At 49.2% G+C, this 21519-nt stretch overlaps 1 protein-coding gene across 5 annotated transcripts in view; it reads right to left on the bottom strand.

Annotated features, from left to right (window-relative positions):
• Positions 1-21519, bottom strand: part of NRF1 (nuclear respiratory factor 1) — a 547404-nt gene that overhangs the window by 263311 nt on the left and 262574 nt on the right. The window lies entirely within an intron of this gene.

Consider the following 21519-nt stretch of genomic DNA (forward strand, 5'->3'; position numbering starts at 1 on the left):
TCCTCTTCCATGCCTTTGGACGCTCATCAATCGTGACAAATCGAAGGTGAGAATGTGCTGAAAAGTACTTAGGGACCTTTTTAAAATGTGCATTTGTCTACTCCACAGAACAGGGAGATGGGTGGGCCGTGATGAATCCCCAGTTAGAGTGCCCACAGAGAGTGGCCTAATGTAAGTAACTTGTCCCTCCGATGGACACTTCTAAATGCCCAAACAGTACCTCCCAAAAGGTGGAGTGTCGGAGGAGTGGGCTCAAGCTAAAAGGTCCTGCAAAATTGAGCAGACAAAATGATACTGTATACCTGAGTAGGTAGTAGTGCTTTGTGATAGTGTGAACAGGCATCCATGATTAGGCCTGACATATCCAAGACAGGAACACCCCTTGCCAACACTGTTGGGACAGGCTTTACGCCCTGGTGCAGTGGGCCAGTAGAACCACAAGGGGCTCCTTCTAAATCAGGGTATCCACCTTGACTTAGTTATTTTCTGTCTCACCATTCCCTTCTTGGCACCAGCAAACCCCAAATAGCTAATCACCTACACTAGCCTGTCTTAGCTTTTTGAGGCACCCCTCCCCCCAGACGCACTACTAGAATTCAGGGACTCCAAATGAGTCATTGCTGGAAACCAGGAATCCTGGCTTATGCAATTTCTACTATTTTAACCTCAGACCAAGATAGAAACACATATGTCAAATACACCCAAATATTTTATATTATTCACAAATCGATATAGAAACAAACAAATACAGAAAAATCAACATTTAATTTTCAAATGGGAAGGTTGGAGATTTTCTAAATTCGATTTTTAATTCTAGATTCTACCATATCATTGTCTTTTTTGCTCCTTATACTTGCTCTATTTTTGTCAGTGCTTCAATTGAGGCGACCCATTATCCATATATTGGGTTTGCCGTACGTGTGCTACTCCCATGAATCAACTTACATTTTAACCTCCACTTTCAAATGCCGCATATTTACAGAACATTTTAAATGTAACTTCATTTATTTAGTTTTCTAAAGAGTTGCAGGCCCACCCCCAATAGGCGTTGCAGCCCTTTGTGATCTCAATTTAAAAGCTCAGTGCTCTCCTAGGATAACGCAGTGAAGAGTGGTATGATACAGCCTCAGGCACAAAAGCAGGCCAGGTCCTCACCACCAGTTTGTCAGGAAAGAAGGTGATATAGGAAGGCTACAATCACAGCGCCTGAAATTCCCTGATGCGGTGCTGAGAAGTGATCACAATAAGAAACACGGTTTTGATGGTCAGGCGTCATAGAAAACTACTATTTATGGGCTCACACTGTGTACACGTCAGAAATGTGAGGACCATGTTAGGGTCCACAGAGGCACGATGAAGAGCTTTGGCAGAAACATGTGTGTCAAACATTTCAGGAAACCCATAACGGGTGATTTGAGAATGGAAGGTTGGTCAGGCAAACACAGAAATAGCAGAGGGCTGTCATAAAACCTTTAACAGTGCCCATTTAAAATTCTTGCTGTCCCTACACCGAGCCATAAACTTTTCCCAGCGTCCCAAATAGAACAAATTGGCTGAGGGATGTCTGGCCGCTAGCATGACATCCACCACTTCAGATGGCTAATCAAAATTACTCTGGTGCTACTCCTCAATCTTCTGGCACAGAAGTTCTAGATGATGGACACTCTGGTACAAGACCATGTTCTGTTGCTGAGACAGGAGTTTCTCTGGAACAAGTGGCCTGATCGGGAGGTCAAGTTCACCCGCTCAAGAAACTAGGGTACCAAACTCTCAAGCCCCAATACAGGGCTATCAAGAGAACTTGGAACCTGCCCATCCTGACCTTCCTCTGAACCAGAGGTAGGAGAGGTAGCAGTGAAAATGTATAGAGAATGCCAGTGGTCCAGAACAGGAATAATGCGTGTCCTAGAGATCTCAATGTCGAAAACTCCAGCATGCAATAGTCTCAACACTACACATTCTCAACAATATTGAAAAGATCCAGAAAGTTCACACCCAAGAGATCAGAGATGTACTGTGCCACCTCAGGAAAAAGACTTCATTCATAGTCCGCCAGACAACATCTACTTAATTATTTTGTTCTGGGGCTCAGTGATCCTGTCTGGTGGCATGCCATTACGAAGACTCCTTGTTGATCCAACCACCTTCAAAGGTGAAGTGTTTCCTGGAACTCCTGAAACAAAATCCAGGATACCACACTACCCTGGTTGTTGCTTTACCACATAGAGGTCGCACGGTCTGTGAGGATCTGCACCAGCCTTCCCTTGACAGTCAGTAATAAGGGTTTCAGGAACAACTGGATAGCACAAAGCTCTAGCAAGCCAATAGGGAACCATCACTTCGCTGTAGAGTGCAGACCCCTAATATCCCGCATCTTCCAGGTGCCCTTCCCAACCCAAAGATGATGCATACATCCCTCCTGAGAGTTCGGAGTAGGCTAGGGAGAGTAGTGTGCCACTGGGAGGGAAGGTATCCACCTGCCACCACAGATGGTCCCAGGCGGTTTCCTCCTAGATGCAGATGGTGTCCAACAGACTGCCCTTGTGCTGTGCCCAGTAGAAAAAGATACCACTGCAAGCCCCATGTGCACATTGCAGGCATATGGCACCAGGAGAAAGCATGAGGCTAGAAGCCCACAAAGTCTCAATCATCGTCCCTTACACCCAGAAGGGAGCCTGAAACATCAGAATCATATCATGAATGCCTGATTCGCTCCGGTGGTGGAAATCCTTGAACGTCACCATGCCCAGAACAGCCCCCATAAAGAGGCCATGTCCTTGGCATAGAAGTTAGTTGGGGCATTGGTTGGCTAATGGAAAACCCAAGGGATGCCAGAAGATGGACAGACGTCAGAGGTGGTCTGCAACAAAGTGTAGTAAGCCTGCTTTGAGAGGCAAGCCAGCAAGGCTCAGGAAAATATAAATGCCTGCCATTAAAGATAGGCCGCAACTACAATCATCTTCTTAAACACTTGTGGGCTGTTTCTACTGGAGCAGAGTCAAGGCTGATTTGCCTTTGGCTGGGTCCAAACTGAGGTGGCATGGTGTGCATCACTATTTTTGGTGTACTATGACATGAAAAGACGACAACTTTCAGGAGAAAGCCTGCTTAAGTCCTTGGCGTCATTATGTCTGTAAAGAAGGTGATGTAGGGTGGCAGGGCAAAGAGAACCTGAAGCTCACCTACAGTATGTGCTGAGATTATTGCAATAATAAAGATAGTCTTCATGGTCAGGAGACATAGGAAGCAGCTGTGTAATGGCTCAAAAGTAGTACACAAAGAAAGTAAGGACCAAATTAAGTTACCACTACTGCATCACTAAAGGCTTTGGGGGAAGCATGTGGACAAAACCTCTGACAAAATGCATCACAACAGGTGATTTGAACAAGGACGGGTAGTCTGGTAATTGCAAAAAAGTCAAAAGGGCCAGCAGATAAACTTTAACGGTGATCATCAAGTCCTTACAAGGCCAACAGAAAAAATAAAAACTAACATATGACAGTTTAGTTTGAAACAGGTCTGTGTTACAGATAAAAAAAACCAAGCCACAAACTTGTCACAGCATCCAAAGTAAACATTTTATAGAAGGACGCCTGGTAGCCAGGATGGCATACACTACTTTAAGAGGTAGATCAAATGCAGTCAACTGCCGCCACTCAATCTCCAAGCATGGAGGTGTAGATTGTGCAGACCAGGGTGCAAGACCCTGCCCTGCTGCTGCAACAGATGACCCTCCCAAAGCCGGCACCTGCTTAAAGGACAGATGCTCTTCCCAGGAGTTCAAGGTACCAAGCTCTCCTTACTCAATTAAGACCTGGTCGTTCTTGATATTTTTCAGAAGTCTGGACAGGAGAGGTAGCAGGAGGAAGGTATACAGGAGTCTCGTTCTCCACTCTATGCAGAATTTGTCCCAGAGCGATTGTTTACTTAGAAACTCCATCGCGCAACGCGGCGACAATGCAAGCTTTCTGCAGTGGAGAAGAGATTGACAAAGGGCTCGCCCCACTGTTGGAAGGAGTCCTGAGCCACCTCCAACTCCAGCAGACGGACGATGAATGTGGGTTCATCGACCAGTCTCTTGGTCTCCACCTCTCCCAGATGACTTCCTTAAACGAATAGTTTTCTTACCTGTCGGTGTAGTTTTGCAGCTTGAAGATCTTTCTGAATTCACTATGTTGTGCATTATTCCGCGGTCTTGTGGTTGGGTCCGGATTCGTAGTCTTTTCTTTGGTTTTTTTTTTTTTTTTGTAGCCCCGGTGGGCGTCGGCGTCACACCCCCTTGTGTATTTCCGGTGACGTCAGCATGCTTCCTGCGGAAGCTCCCACTCTTGGGCGCCATCTTCGGGTTCTTTTTTTCCGTGTTTCTTTCGTTTCCGAAGTAATGGCAATGTTCTATTCAGGTGATATTTTATCGCTTTGTACCTTCAAAGTATTTTCCACTTGTTCTATTTCCACCTCTTCTCTCTCCAGCCTCATCTTTCTGTCGGAGGTGGGTGGGTTCGCTAGTGAATCCAGAAAGATCTTCAAGCTGCAAAACTACACCGACAGGTAAGAAAACTATTCGTTTTGCAGCGTGAATCTTTCTGGATTCACTATGCTGTGCATAGATTTTGTAGCGGTTTCTCATCTCTGTGGCGGTTGGGTGGAAGATGAGCGTTGGGTATTGAATATGTGCTGTAGCACCTTCTGTCCAACTTGAGCTTCCTTGTTCATCTGTATGTCCACACAGTAGTGCTTTGTGAACGTGTGCACCGAAGCCCATGTTGCCTCCAGGCATATGTCTTGTATGGGTGTGTTAGCCAGGAAGGCTATTGTAGCACCCTTTTTCCTAGTGGAGTGGGCACGTGTCCCCTCTGCTAGCTCTTGTCCTGCACGCTTGTGCCAGAGTTCGATTGTCTGTGCGATCCATCGTGCAATGGTCTTTTTGGTTACTGCTTTTCCCATGTAACTGTTGGCGAATGACACAAAGAACTGTTTTGTTTTCCTGTGTCCCTTCGTCCTTTCAATGTAGTGCATGACTGCCCTTCTGGCGTCCAGGGTGTGCAGAGCTCGCTCTGCGGCAGTTGTTGGTTTTTGGAAAAAACTCGGTATCTGTATAGACTGGTTCATGTGAAATTTAGATACCACCTTCGGCATGAAGTTTGGGTCAGTCCTCATCACAACCCTATCATTGTGTATTTGTATGTAGGGTTCTTGTAGCTTCAGAGCCTGAAGCTCGCTTACTCTGCGTAAGGACGTTATTGCAACCAGGAAAGCTGTTTTCATAGTTAGCATCTTTAAGGACGCCTTGTGGAGCGGTTCAAAGGGCTCCTTCATGAGTTCCGTTAGGACTATGTTCAAGTTCCATGCAGGTGGAGGCACCCGCTTGGGTGGTGCGATCCTTTTCGCACCTTCTAGGAATCTCTTCACCACCTGTGATGTGAAGAAACTCCTGCAAGTTTCTCCCCTTGTGTAGGCGACTATCGCTGCCAAGTGAACTCTCAAGGAGGATGAGCTAAGGTTCTTCTCTAGCAAGTGCGTCAGGTACTTTAGCACTGTGGAGTCCTTCTTCATTTTATTGTGAAGTCTTTCTTGTCTGCACCATATTGTGAACCTTTTCCATTTCGCAACATAGCACTTCCGAGTGCTAGGTCTTCTTGCCTCCCGAAGTACCCTCAGGGTACTTTCTGGCAATCTTAAATGTGCGAACTCTATGTCCTCAGGAGCCACGCTACTAGGCTCATGCTCTCTGGCTCTGGGTGTAGCACCTCTCCGTTCTGCATGGAGAGTAAGTCTTTCCTCCTGCTGAATCTGTGGGGTGCACACTGTGTCATCTCCATGATCTGCGAGTACCATGTCTGCCTCGCCCACTGTGGTGCGACCAGTATCAGTGTCATGTTGCTCGCTCTGCACTTGCTCAGTACTCTGTGCATCAGTGGTATCGGGGGAAAGGCGTAGGCAAATGTCCTTGACCAATCTATCCATAGGGCATTCCCTAGTGACCCTTCCTCGGGCTGCCTGGATGCGAAGTTTTGGAATTTTGCATTCTGGCGTGTGGCAAACAGGTCCACCGATGGAGTTCCCCATCTGTCGAATAGGCGCCTTGTCTCCTGAGCATTGAGCTCCCACTCGTGGAATGCCGATGTCTGCCTGCTGAGCCAATCTGCTTGTATGTTGTCCTTCCCTGGCAGGTGTATGGCCAGCAGGTCTATCTTGAGAGGGATGGCCCATCTCCATATCTCCTGCGCTAGCGTTGAAAGCGGGGCTGACTGTGTGCCCCCCTGCTTGTTGATGTAGAACATCGCAGTGGTATTGTCTGTTTGTATCAACACCTTGTGTTTGTACAGTCTTGTTTGAAAGGCTTTCAGTGCAAGGAAGATTGTCTTCAATTCTAAGTAATTGATGTGCTTTGTCGCATCTGTCGGTGTCCACAGTCCCCTCACCTTGAGCTCCTCCATGTGAGCGCCCCATCCCTTCAGGGATGCGTCTGTGGTGATGGTCACTGTTGGCGTTGGGGGCGTTAGAGGCTTTCCCCTTGCTATGTTCTCCATGGTCCACCATGTCATCTCCTTCTGCACTGCGTGCGTTACAACCACTAGATCCTCCCAACTGCCTGTAGCTTGTGACCATTGCTCCTGTAGCCATTCTTGAATGGGTCTCATGTGGAGTCGTACATTCGGTACCAGGTGGATGCATGATGCCATCATCCCCATGATCTTGCTCGCAGTCCTCACTGTCCGAGCTTGTCCCTTCCGGTAGAGGCGAGTTTCCTTCACCAGCGCCCTCTTCTCGCTGGGGAACACCTTGCCCTGTAAGGTGTTGATCTGTGCTCCCAGGAAGATCTTCACTTGTTCTGGCTCCATTGATGATTTCTTCCAATGGATGGAGAACCCCAGGTTTATGAGCGTGCTTGTCACTGTATGTGCGTGCAGCTTGCATTTCTGGTATGAGTTTGCTTTCACCAGCCAGTCATCCAGGTAAGGGTATACGTGTATTCCTTGCCTTCTTAGGTGCGCTGAGACTGCTGCGAGGCACTTTGTGAAAACTCTTGGTGCTGATTTTAGACCGAAGGCCAGTGTCGTGAACTGGTAGTGGCTTTCTCCGACGGTGAACCTGAGCATGTGTTTGTGCTTTCTGTTCATTGGAATGTGCAGGTATGCGTCTTTGAGGTCTATTGTGACCATGAAGTCCCCGATCTGCAATTGTGGGAGCACCTCTTGCAGGGAGGTCATTTTGAATTTTTGCGTTCTTATGAATTTGTTCATGAACCGTAGGTCGAGGATGGGTCTCATTGTCTCGTCTACTTTTGGTACCAGGAAGTACGTTGAGTATACTCCTGTGTTTCTTTCCTCGAAGGGTACCCTTTCTATGGCCTGCTTCCGCAGGAGTTCCTTTGCCTCCTCCTGCAGACACTGCAGCTGCTTGCCTGCTAGTGGCTTTCTTTTTGGTTTTCTGCTTGTTGGTCTCCCCTCCAACTCTATGCAGTATCCGAATTGGATAATGTTGAGGATCCATTTGTCTGATGTGATTTCTCTCCACTCTCGGAGGTGGAATCTCAATCTTCCTCCCACTGGTGTCATGTGGTCGTAGGTGTCTAGTTTGTCTTGACCCATCTGTACGTGCTGCCCCCGGGGATCTTTTTTGTGGCCGGGCACACGGAGTTTTTTGAAGTCACTTAGAGGTGGGCTGCTGCCCCCCTCTTCTATTTTGTCCCCGTCCATTTCTCCCTCGAAAGGACTGGCCTCTTTGTTGGTACTGCCAGGACTGCTTCTGATGACCATGCTGAGTCTGCGAGTCTGCCTGGTGCGTTTGCTGGAAAGCCTGGTGTGATGTACCTGGCTGGTTTCCGCCTCTCCCGCCGGGCCTCCGTGACGGGGTGCCCCTCTTGTTCCCTCTGAACTGCAATGCTCCCATGGACCTTGCTGTTTCGTTATTTCTTCAGTTGGCTGATCGTTTCATCAACTGTTGTTCCGAAAAGCGTGCTGCCGTTGAACGGTGTGTTCAGGATGCTGTGTTGCACCTCCGGTTTGAAACCGGATATCCTGAGCCAGGCGTGCCTCCTTTCCGTGACGCCCATCATCATGAGCCTGCTGGCGGTGTCTGCCCCATCCAGGGCCGTCTTAAGGCAAGAGTTTGCCGCGTTCTTTCCCTCTTCAACCAGCTTTTCGGCTTTCTGCCTGGCATCCTGGGGCAAGTCCTTCACCAACTGCCCCAGTCCCTCCATGATTTGGTACATGTGCCTGTTTATCAGGGCGTTGGAATTAGCCATGCGCCAGTGGGTCGCGGCATTCCGTTCGATCCTTCTGCCCACCAGATCCATCCTTTTGCTCTCCTTATCCGGTGGTGGGCCCGAGGTAGTGGGTACGTTAGCCCTCCTCCTTGCTGTGGCCGTGATAATGGAGTCTGCGGAGACCGCGCCCTGAATGTAGGCCGAGTCCTTTTGTGGCATGCTTGTACTTCTTCTCAGTTCTGGGAGTTACTGCCTTGCATGTTGCGGGCTCCCTGAAAGCTTCCTTCCCCTGAGCCAAGACGCTCTCGAGCATTGGAAGGAACTGGCTCCTCGTTTGTGTTGGGAGCAATGTTTCTAGAAGGAAGTCTGCTTTCTGCTTCTCTTCGTCGAGCTTGAGCTTGAAAGCTGCTGCGGCAGCTTGTATCACCGAGTTGTAGGCCCCGATGTCGTCCGGCGGCGAGGGCCTCGAGGGGTAAGTGTCGACCACCTCCTCCGGGCTGTCAGTGTCGACATCTATGTAATCTACCTCCTGTAGGTCAGAGGGTGTCGAGTCTGCGTCCGTCCTGCTTTCCTCTTCCTCCCCATAGTTGTAACTATCGTAGGGATTCTCGTACTCCTCCTGGTCGTCGATCACCTCGACGTCCTGGTCTTGTTCCTCGACGACTTCGGCGATCTCTTCCTCCTCCTCGACTGCCTCCACCACCGGTGGCTTGGTCTTGTGAGGGATCGTGAAGGCCTTCATCTTTGCATCGAAATCTTTCTTCCGCTGCATGATGTTCTCCATTTCGGCCTCGAGGCGCCTTCTCTTCTTCTCCATCTCTGCCGCGTGTTCCGCGTCGGATGGGTCGGCCGTTCTTTTCGGCGGATGGTTCGTCGCCGTACCTTTCGGCGTCGAAGTTTTCGACGTCGGACCGGGTCTTGGGTCTCTGGTCGTCGTCGTCAGTTTTGGGTCTTTCTCCCTCGGCGTCGATCGATCCATTTCGGGGACGATTTTCGACGTTTTCTGCTGATCAGCAGCCCTCGGCGCCGGGGACTCCTTCTCGGAGGATCCGCTGGGCCTGGGAGTAGTCGCGGACGCCGCCTTTTTTGGCGTCGGCGTTTTCGGGGTCTTGCCCTCGATTTTTCTAGACTCAGAGTCTCTCGGGTTCTTGGGGGCCGAAGAGTCTCCTACCTTGTCAGAAGTCTTCGTGTAATCGGTCTCTACGACAGTGTAGCTGTCGTCTTCGGCGGCAGCGTTGTCTTCTTCCTCGGAGGACATCCCCAGCTCGTAGAGGGACGGAGTCGGGGCCTTCCCCTGCAGGGTGGTGTGTGCTACCCTCTGCCTCTCTCTCACGCGAAGGGTCTTCGGGGCGAAGGCGGAACAGGCGTTGCAGTCTCCGCTTTCGTGGTCCACCGGTAGGCAAAGGTTGCATACCGGGTGCTGGTCCTTCTGTGCGTACTTGTGGTGGCAGTTACGGCAGAACTTGAACGGCGTGTTGTCCATCATCGAGCGTCCAGGGCCTCTCTGGTCGCGTGTTCGTCGACGGTCGTCGATGATCTCGATGAAAAAACACCTTCTCCTTGCCAGCTTTTCGTCGATGAAGTCCCCTGCAGTCTTCAGATGACTTCTCCTCGTCTTTTCTGTATTTTCTTTCTTCAAAAATGTCTGGAGCCCAAACGGGAACGATCCAGACCCGACCGCGGAAAAATAGAATCTGAAGATGGCGCCCAAGAGTGGGAGCTTCCGCAGGAAGCATGCCGACATCACCGGAAATACACCCAAGGGGGTGTGACGCCGACGCCCACCTGGGCTACAAAAAAAAACCAAAGAAAAGACTACGAATCCGGACCCAACCACAAGACCGCGGAATAATGCACAGCATAGTGAATCCAGAAAGATTCACGCTGCAAAACCAGCAGTTACTCCTCTGTCACTAGGGTCAGCTCTGGGTGAGGTAGGAAGTGGGATTTGCCACTGAGCCAATTGGGGTCAAGCATACAACACAGCAGACGTTTTGCAGTCTGTTCCAAAACCTGGATAGAATCTGTCAAATTCCCTTCGTGCTGGGTCCACTGAGACAGCTAACAGCAGAACCCATATACACCACCTGGCATCGCCAGCCAGCAGGATGAAGGAAGTCAGTAGGTCAAGAAGCCCAAGAGCCATCCTCACGGGGACCCAGGACTGAGACTGAAACAGAGATGATAGACCGAGAGTCTTGTCTCTTGCTGGAGGGAATACCTGAAAGTGCACTTTACCAGAATAGCTCCAAGCAAAGGCGAAGTTGGGTGGCACAAAGCTCCAGCAGGTCGATGTGGAATCTGTAAAAGTCAAGTCTGACTTTTGTACGTTGATAGTGAATCCCAGTGAGCTAAGGAAGCTCGATGTTGTCTGGAGATGGTCTGCAATGGACTGAGGTGTGCCAGCCTTTAACAGCCAGTTTTCGCTGTAGGGGGAAGACTAATACCCACAACGTCTAAAGGTATGCTGTGACCACTGCCATCACTCGCTTGTGGGTCACCTTGAACCACAGGTAGTGCCTTTGGGCTTGCAGGACGGAGATCTAGAAATAGGAATCCTTCAGGTCCAATTACACCATCCAGTCTCTAGGATCCAGAGCAGAAACAACCTGGGTCAGCGTGAGGATCTCAAATTTCTACTTCTGCAGAAAAGAATTTGGGGCGAGGGGGTCAAATATCTGAAAAAGGCATTCACCCTTTATCTGACCTATGAAATAACGGGGAATAACACCCAGTTTTGATCTTCGAGGCTGGGACCCTCTCTATGCCTTCCTTCTTAAAAGAGCCTGAACTTCCTACTGTTAAAGATCAATTCAAAATGGTCAGGCGATTTCAGTAGATGTTTCCTAAGTTAAATTTGCCCGGCGTAAAACACCTCTAATACCATACGAAGTTATTCAATAAAGAGGCAGGCGCTGGAGACAGGAAGACAGGAAACAAGTTTATTCCGTCGGAGTAGAATACATCAGATCAGACAACAAGGTATCGTCTCGAGGTGCTCTCTCAACCTCTCTGAGACCTGGTCTTTTATACACTGGTCTAAGACATGTGAACATTCTTTATTACAGCAAGGACATTGTGAAGTATGAGAACAACATCCCCGGCACCCCCCCCCCCCCCAGTTCCGGCCCATTCCAACACATGACAACAGTAGAGGCCCTTTCCCCTCATATGATTGGGAGGGGCCATCACGCAGCTGAGTGTTCTGCAGATTCCTTTGGAATGTGTGCGCCTGATCGAATCTCAGGGGGTGGGGACGTCATGATCAATAGTGATCTCTTTCAGGAGAAGCGAGTGCATGCAGTAGTGGGCAATAAACTGTATCCTCGGGCTAAGGGATGACCAGCGGTTCGTACAGGCAGTCGGGCTCAGAGGAAGGGGTCATCAAAGGAGGGGTATTCATGGGCGGAAAGGAGGTGTTGGTCAGGCGCGGGGTGTGATTCCCTGAGACAGAGTCATGGGGGGGTTTCATGGCTTGTGCATGTGAGCGCAGGGTCAGCCAGGAGGCGCGGGGAAGGCTTGCAAGGTTCAGGGAAGTGTGCTGACGGGCGATCGTGAACAGGGAGACCATGGTACCTAAAATGGCTGTCGTGTATGCTCATACGTGAGTCTGCAAGATGGCGTAGATGATGTTCAGTACACAAACTAAAATTCCACAGTCCTCCCTTTAACATGTCTCGCCAGCTTGTCAGTTCGGATCAATCCCCATGAGACCACGCACCTCTATCTCGTATAGGGGACTCATGTGCTCGGGTTTAAAGTTCAAAGTCTTTAGGCACATACAGTTGGAAATGAGTGCACATAAAGGTGGTAAACATTGAATACCTAAGCAACACCCACATAGTATCATGATTGGTATCAATAAAAACGTGAACAATCTCCACCCCCAGTTCTTCAAAGTGTCCCAGAACCAGCCTCCAAGCGACCATCCTTCCTGCTCCTGGTGAACCTCCGAGGACAGTCTGTGGAGGTGTTCGATTGCTTTGTAGACTGAAGGTGAGTTATCTGGCACGTAGGTGCAACAGCTGGAGCCGATGATGCGGCATGCACCTCCGCGGTCGGCCAGAACCACATCTAGAACAAGACGGTTTTGAAGAGCCACCAGGCGGACGGCCTGAAGCTCAGCCGTGTTGTTAGCAAGGATGCCAGCGGTGATGTTAATGGTTGTTTCTAATGCCTGAGTCAGGTGTCGGATAGCGCGGCTATTTGCCATTGGTCCCCACAGAGGAACAAGTCCCTTTGCTGCATCCAGGAACTGTGCTCCGGTGGAGTAGGCTTGTTCAACATCTCCGGCACGCTTTTGCCGGTGGTGGTTGGCTGAAGCCACATACGTGGGAGGAAGAATGAAGGCGATGTAGCACGTACCCCTCCAGCCTCTTGGGAGCCAAGTGTAAGCTTTGGTGCCACAAACAAAGTACATATTCGGGGAGGCAACAAAGGTGGGGGGGTCAGCTGAGACCAATGTTTTGGTGATGCGACAAGAACTGTGACCCACCAGCTGCGTTCCTTGTCCTTCGAGGCATACGAGTCCTGTGACATTGATGACAGACAGGGCCACGGTCAGGGTGGCAGCCGTTTGTTTCCGCAGGTGGGAGAAGGTGGGTCTGGCTGGATTGTGGAGCACTTGCATTTCGACCCTTTCTTTGGCAGGGATGTTCGTAAGGAAGGTTGAACCTGAAATTGCAGGACAAAAGGGCTTTCCTGTCTTGTTCAGCCAGAACCCATAGTAGAAGTGTGACACGGTTTGACCAGAAGTGGCGTTGTCCTTGTGGCTTTCCTGCATGAGGATCAACCAGGCGAGGCAGGAGCCGTGAACTGAGAAAGGAGAAGGGATGAAGGGGATGGAGTGTCCGGTAGCATGTGGGAGCAACCCACAGATCCAGCAGTTCGTGGCATTTGCAGCAAGGTTGTGCTGGTGCAACAGTTGTACGAAGGAATTGTTCCAGAACTCCCTACGCCTTTCTCGGAGCTGAGGTGAAAGGGTGATCAGGTGGTGCTCTTTCATGGTGGTTGGCTGGACAGTGGTTGGCAACATCTGGTGAGCGGGTGTGCTTTCCTCCAAGATCCACAAGGAGGTCATGAGGAGGAGGCAAAAGAGGAAGACAATGAAGAAAGCGATTGTCTTTGATTTGTGCAAATTGTCAGTCTTTGGGTTCCTGTAGTGGGTATTTCCTGTTGCTTCCGACGTCTTCTTATCTGGCGCTTCCATCATCTTCTTATCTGGCGCTTCCATCACCTTCATCTTCAAGGTGCTCGGTAGTGGGCAGAACCACAGACTTTGTTTAGCTTCTCTCCGGGTAACCCTTGGTTGCTTTGGGTCACCGTTCTGAGATTTTTAACTTAGTCAGTGGCCTACTTAGCCGAAGCTCCCTCCTTTCGACGCAGGAAATACCCTTCTCGAGATGGCACAGTGGGATCAACCACCCCGAAGGCGTACTGGCTGTCCGTGTAAATGTTTGCCGTGGTTCCTGCTGCTATGATACATGCTCGTGTGAGGGCAATTAGTTCTGCTGCCTGTGCGGATCGTTGTGTGACGCGAGCGGTTTCAACTACTGTTCGAGCTGTCGTCACCGCATAGGCAGCAGAAGTGGTGCCGTCTGGGAGTTTGATACAAGAGCCATCTACCTATAGTTCTCCATCAGGATCTGTAAGAGCAATGTCTCGGAGGTCAACTTTACTCTTAGTCTGTTCGTCCGTGAGGGTCAAACAGTCGTGTATAGGGGGCACATCGGGGTCATTTTCGGGCAAGGGTAACAGTGTAGCAGGGTTCAATGTCTTGCATCTCTTCAGGGTGATGTGGGGTGCAAGTAGAGTCAATTCGTACCCTGTTAGTCGTGCGCTAGTCAGATGTTGAGTCTTAGTCTGGTTCAAAAGGGTGTCAACTGCATGGGGCACTAATACCGTGTGGGAGTTTGAAAGCACAATTCCCTCACTCTGGCGGATAGAGACAGCAGCAGCGGCTACTGCTCGAAGGCAGGCAGGTAGAGCTCTGGCGACTGGATCAAGAGTGGCAGAGAAGTAGGCACAAGGGCGTTGTTTGGCGCCGATGGGCTGAGTTAGAACAGACAATGCGCATCCCTCCCTTTCGTGAGTGAAGAGGGAGAAGGGCTTGGAGTAATCTGGTGTTCCTAGAACGGGGGCCGAGCAAAGGGCATCCCGCAACTCCTTAAAGGATGCTTGGCATTCGGGAGTCCAAGGGAGTGGGAACGGAACATCTTTGGCCAACAGGGAGAGTAGGGGTTTTATAATGAGACTGAAATTTGGTAACCATTGTCGGCAGAAAGAAGTAAGGCCCACTAATGAATGGACTTGCTTCTGTGTTTTTGGAATGGGGGTGTCTAGGATGGTTTGGATTCGGTCGGGCGTATGTTTCCTCCCTTCTTTGGACAGGAGATGGCCTAGGTATGTTACTTGGGGCTGGCAGAACTGCAGTTTCTTTTTGGAGACTTTGTGGCCATTCTCCGCAAGAAAGTGCAAGAGTTGGATAGTGGCTGTGATTGCAAGTGGAGTGGTGTCGGCCGCCAGAAGGATATCATCGACATATTGGATCAACACCACTCCATCTGGTAGCTGGACGGCGTCCAGCTGTCTTTTGAGGGCCTGGCTGTAGATGCTGGGACTTTCAGTGTAGCCCTGGGGAGCTCTACAAAATCGGTACGAACGGTTTTTTAAAGTGAAGCCGAAGAGATAACGGCTGTCTGGATGGATGGGGATAGAGAAGAATGCATTTTTAAGATCAATAACGGTGAAGGTGGTGGCAGTGGACGGGATGAGAGTCAGAATGGCGGCGATGTCTGAGACTACGGGGTACTGTGGTACCACCACTTTGTTGACTTCTCGCAGGTCGATGATGAAGCGGTACGCTTTCTCATCTCCCTCACCTTGCTTCTTAACAATGGGTAGGATAGGGCTATTGCAGACATTACTAACCACTTCCTCTACCACTCCTGCATCTACCAAGGACTGAATAATCGCTACCAATGCCTTCTCGCCTTCGGGCGATATCCGGTACTGTGGGAGTTTCGGGAGTATTGCATCTGGTCGAACAGTTATGTGTACAGGATCGATCATAATTCGTCCTACATCCGAGTCGTTTCTGGCCCATAGGTACAGGGGTAGGGTATCGAGCAAGGATAGGTCAGCATCTGTTATGGCGTACATATGTCGTGCGGGGTGGGGTCTGGACATGCTCGGGTTGTCGTACAGGATGACTCGGACTCCATCCGGGGAACACCTAATAGTAGCTCGGAAATGTTTCAGTAAATCAATACCCATAATGGCGTCAGGGGAGTTGGAGGAAAGCAGAAACGTTGTGTCAGTGGGATTGTTTCCTAGGTCAAAGGAGATAGGTACAGACAGGGGATTAGTGGAGGGCGTTCCATCGAAACCTATCGAGGTAATGTGTGAGCCAGACAAGGGTGCCCTTGGAATCAGTCGTTTTGATAATACACTACGTGTCGCTCCAGTGTCTACCAAAAATGGAGACTTTGTACCCAGGACCTTAGCAGTGACGTAAGGACCTTGCTGGTCAACACAGAGCTCGACTGGATTCCTCCCTTGCCCCTGGCAGTCCTATGCAGAGTCGTGAGCATTGTTGCAGTCGGACTGTTGGCACTGATTCTGTCGGGGGCGGTCAAATGTGTTTGGTCTGTCAGATCGGTCATTGGTGGTGTCGCGGGTCTGCCCTCGTCCCTGCCCTCCAGTTTTGGAGCCATTTGTCATGTCCCTTGTTTCTTTATTTTTAATCATCTCCCGAAGGGCCAGGCATTGAGACTTCCAATGCCCAAATTCTTTGCAAAATGCACACTGGTTCTCATCGAGGTCGGTTCGTGGAGCGCCAGGTGTGGGGTTGCGGTCTCTAGGGGCTGAATTCCTAGGGGCATTCGACTGGTAGTTTCCCCTATACCGTTCCCTTCCTGTAGTCACTCCCTGCAATTGAGCAATCATTACTCGTTCCTTTAAGTCCTTTTTCTTTTTCTCAGTTGCCCTTTCGTTCTCGTTCTTTTGGTGTTCGTAATACTGAGCCATCTGAAGGATAGCTGCAGGTTTAGAGGCTCCCCAACTACTCTCGCTAGTCTGTAACTTTTGGGAGACCTCTTGCGATAGCCCCTTTACGTAGTTTTGCACGAATAGGTGTTGTCCGGTTGCGGTGGTCATATCTTGGCCACTGTAGGCGGAGAACACGGTTTCAAATCGTGAGAAGTATTCTGATACATCTTCCTGAGGTTTCTGGCGACAAGCCGTGACTACCGACCAGTCTACCTTCTTTTCTGGGATCAACGTCTTTAGCTTCTGCACTATTTTGTCGGGGAGTTCCAGTATCTCTTTTACAGGTTTCTTTCCGGGCTCTCGCTGCCTATCTAGGTCATCGAGTTGTTTCCAGGTGTGTCCGAACAGGTCTGTGTGGTCGGCTTTCCGGATTTGCTTCCACACATCAGCCGGCAGACACAACCCAAAAAACAAATCAATGTCCGCTAGAGTCATTATGGTTGAGCCCAAGGCTGTGCCTAGTTCTGTATAAAATGCCGTAGGGTTCTTTCGCAGATCGGGCAGGGTTTGCCTAAAAGTTCAACTATCTTGCCGATCCCATGGTTGGTAAACCCAGTTGTACACAACCCTCCCTTTTGCATCTGCGTGGTTGATATCATCGTTTGTTCCCTGACCTCTTGGGGGAACCCAATAGGGGGCGGCTTCTCTGATAGGCATCATCGTGTTGGCTGCTTCTAATGAGGGCTCAATCGTCTCAGGGACTGTGATCTTGACCTCTGGTTTCTGTTCCCCGAGGTGGCGGAAGACCTCAAGCGTTTGCATGAAGAGGTTCGTCACATCGCTCTCAGTTCCATCTCCAACATCGACCCTTCTATATAGAGCCGTCAATTTAGCAGGACCTTTATTCTGGTACCTATCCTCATACGCGTTCAGGGTGTGGTAGCTGAACCGTAAAATGAAATGCCGTCTGTGACTACCGGCATGTGAATTATGCATATTCATCGTATATTCTTCGCTCTCCTTCCGTTCTACCAATGTTTTTGCTATCTTGTCGATTCCATCCCGCTCATCTTTGCTCAACCTATTTGGTCTGGCTGTTAGGTGCCTGCTAGTCTCATGTTCATCTGCTGTTGTTACCAATGCAGCTGGTGCGAAGGCCGTAAGAGCCGGGGCACTAGCGCTAGAGTCACCCACGCCTGCACTTTGAACTGGTGAGTGTTGTGCTAGAGGCTGGCTGGGAGCATAAGGAGGAGGCATGTAGATAATTGGAGGACCGAGTAGTAACTCGTCATTTGCCCGCTGCTTGGAGGGCATCTCCGGGTAGAGCGCAGAGGTGGTCCTGACAGGGCATTGGCCTGCCAGTCCTGATTCTTGCGTTTGTTTAACTTCCTCTCTTCTTCTTATTTCTTCATCTAGTTCTTTTGCGGCCAGATGGGCTGTTTTTCGTAACTCTTTCACTATTTTCGCTTCCTCTCTTTTCCTGCGATGTTCTGCTTCTTTGCGCCACATGCCAATACTATCAAGCATAGTGGGCGTTGCCTTGTTTATTTTTACAGCTGCTTCTAGTGTTTTTATTTTATTTTTATCAAAAGAACCTATCAGTGGCCACTGATTTTTAGGATCCTTTTTTGTATATTTATGCCATAACCTACTATAAGCTATAGCGACTAGTCCTTGCTTAGTAAACATGTCCTTATTAGGGGTGCCTTCCAGTGGAGCTGGATGGTTCATCTCTAATAAGCGGTCCGGGTTGACCCAACTATGAACCAATGGGGAGAAGATAGGCATGACGGATTACAATGGGGGGCAAAAGCCTGCACTACCTATCTTTTCACTACTTGTAAAGACTGGACAGAATATTCTATTCTACGCTATTTGCAAATAGAGAATACCTCCGAAAAGAACCAATTCCCAAAACAGTCAATGTTCGGGCAAACAATCAATCAATGAGGAACGAAATAGGCACGACGTGTTAAAGGTTTGCGTTACCTACCCTTCACTATCGGCAAAGGGAGAGAGAATATTCCTATTCTTCCCCGTTTGCAGACAGAGAAGATCCTTAAGAGAACCAACTTCAAACAATTCAATGCTCGATTCAATCAATCAATCGAGGAGAAAAAATAGGCACGACGTGTTAAAGGCTTGCGTTGCCTACCCTTCACTATCTGCAAAGACTAAACAGAGTATGGCGATTCTGTACTTGTTTGCAAATAGAGAATTCCTCAGAAACAGTCAATAAGTAATACTAGTATTTTCAAACAATCAATCAATCAATTTCGCAATTTGTCGTGTATCACGACCTTACCCGGACCGCATGGACAGTTTCTCGTCTTCCGCTTCCAGCGCCCGATCGTCCTCTACTCTCTGTTGCTATCGCGGCACTCCTGGTGGTTCCCAGTCAGGACCGTAGATCACTCGGGAGAGGTCAGCTCGGAATCAGTGAAGTTCAGATGATCGGCTGTCAGACGAGGGTCTATCGGACAGGAGCTCTTTCCGATCGTTGCAGTTGTTCACTCTGTCGTCGGGACCTCTCCCACTGGATCCACGTGTCGCTGATGGGCCCCACGTTGGGCGCCAATTGTTAAAGATCAATTCAAAATGGTCAGGCGATTTCAGTAGATGTTTCCTAAGTTAAATTTGCCCGGCGTAAAACGCCTCTAATACCATACGAAGTTATTCAATAAAGAGGCAGGCACTGGAGACAGGAAGACAGGAAACAAGTTTATTCCGTCGGAGTAGAACACATCAGATCAGACAACAAGGTATCGTCTCGAGGTGCTCTCTCAACCTCTCTGAGACCTGGTCTTTTATACACTGGTCTAAGACATGTGAACATTCTTTATTACAGCAAGGACATTGTGAAGTATGAGAACGACATCCCCGGCACCCCCCCCCAGTTCCGGCCCATTCCAACACATGACAACAGTAGAGGCCCTTTCCCCTCATATGATTGGGAGGGGCCATCACGCAGCTGAGTGTTCTGCCGATTCCTTTGGAATGTGTGCGCCTGATCGAATCTCAGGGGGTGGGGACGTCATGATCAATAGTGATCTCTTTCAGGAGAAGCGAGTGCATGCAGTAGTGGGCAATAAACTGTATCCTCGGGCTAAGGGATGACCAGCGGTTCGTACAGGCAGTCGGGCTCAGAGGAAGGGGTCATCAAAGGAGGGGTATTCATGGGCGGAAAGGAGGTGTTGGTCAGGCGCGGGGTGTGATTCCCTGAGACAGAGTCATGGGGGGGTTTCATGGCTTGTGCATGTGAGCGCGGGGGCAGCCAGGAGGCGCGGGGAAGGCTTGCAAGGTTCAGGGAAGTGTGCTGACGGGCGATCGTGAACAGGGAGACCATGGTACCTAAAATGGCTGCCGTGTATGCTCATACGTGAGTCTGCAAGATGGCGTAGATGATGTTCAGTACACGAACTAAAATTCCACACTACTGTAGAACGGACAAATGGACCACCAAATGCCACTTTGATGAAGGTAGAATAGACAGAGTTGGAAAGGACTATCTGCAGGATCCAAATGTCAACGGTTATGAATAGCCACCAGTTGAGAAAATGAGTGATTCTGACTACCAAGATTGCCATGTACTACCAAGGACATACTAAAGCGACTCAGAGGCTGCTGCCAGAGGGACTGAGGACTTGGAAGTCTGTCAGCCCTTCTGGCCTGGATGCTACTGGTCAGATCCCCTTACCCTGAAAGGACTGGGGAGTCTGTTGTTGGTTTTGTGGGTCTTGACACTGCATGAAGAACGAAGCCCTTGGCAATGCCTCAGAAGGGGTGAAATTGTTGAGGACAGTGCTTTGTCAGTGTGGAAAGACAGAGGGAGCATGCAATAGCTCTACTTTTTAAATCCCTCGATGGTGCAGTCAAAATTCTGGTCATAAAGGGCATATCCGTCAAAGGGCATATCCATGAGTGAGGCATGATGGTCTCCCGAAAGCCTGTGGATCTCACACATGGCAACGCAGCACCACATTAGTGCCAGGCACTCTGCCTTAGCAGTCAGTTGTATCAAGGTCAGACCAGATGACAGTTAGACTTATCATGGAAATCTTGAAAATTGGTACAAATTTTTCCAAAGACTGTGGGCAAGATCTACATCAATGTGTCCAATAAAGTCCAATAATACATGGGAGTATTTCCCTAGTAAACAGCTGGTGGTGACTGACCACAGGACGAGTCTAGCAGAAGAAAACATCACTTTCCCAAAAGGATCAATTCTTTTTGTATCTATTTGTGGGGGATAGTGGTGAAGGAATTGGGGTTAGCCCTGCTAGTGGAGGCCTGTACTACCCGGCTCCAAGGAGTAGGATGTTTTGTTAGGCAAGGTCACCGAGAACAGGTCTGTAGTGACATTACTGTGATATTTCACTATACTAATTCAACACTAATCCTTTATAGGTTCCGGTGTAGCGTGCTACTCGAAGAAAAAGCGCTTTGACGCCTCGTCAGGGGTAGTAAGCGCTACATAAAAGCAATTACAATACATGCCACTTATTTTTTTGCAGGTGGACAAGAGCAGGGTTTGGTCCAACTGCCTATAAGGGTGTGGATCAGGGCCTCAACTAATGCAGTAGGAGTTTAAGAAGAGGCATGTCTGGATTGCAACAATTACACAAGGACATTGGTTTTTATCTCAAAGGAAAACAATTGCAGATTCCAAACTTTGACTGCTGTCTGATGATCATGGGGTAAAAAACGGACTCTTCCATGCAAGGACTGGGGGAGAGATCAGCGCTGTGTCAAGCCCATTAGTTTCTTGCAGATCCAGATAAAAAGTGTCATCATATGGAGGAGAATTCACTGTTCGAAACTAACTGGTTTTGTGGTTGGCAAAGGTATGCACCCTGTCTAAGCAGGAATCACAATCCTAGTCAGGCTAAGTCACCATAAATTAAATTGTGCTCACCCTCTGGTAGCTTGGTACAGAGCAGACGGGGTTAACTTAAGAGGCAATGTGTAAAGTATCTGTGCAACCCTTTAAACAGTAACACAGTGAAACCACAACAGACTACACCAGGTTAGAAAAATAAATGATTTTATAAACAAAACAAGCCCAAAATGAGACGAATCCAATACGTAGAAGTCAAAATATGATTTTTTTTAAATTAAATGTAAAAATAGCGCTTAGAAGCAATAGGTGCCTATGGGAGTTATGTGGTTGCACTGAATTAGGGGACAGTCAAGAGTTCAGGCCGACCTCGATTGAGCATCGGCTGGATACAGAAGCCATGCAAGGCCTGCCAAGTACCTTGATCCTGGACGCAACAGCAAGGCACAGCAGAGCAACGCTTCAGTGTTGATCACTGCAGTCA

Source organism: Lissotriton helveticus, chromosome 1_1, assembly GCF_964261635.1.
Source record: "Lissotriton helveticus chromosome 1_1, aLisHel1.1, whole genome shotgun sequence".
NCBI lineage: Eukaryota > Metazoa > Chordata > Amphibia > Caudata > Salamandridae > Lissotriton > Lissotriton helveticus.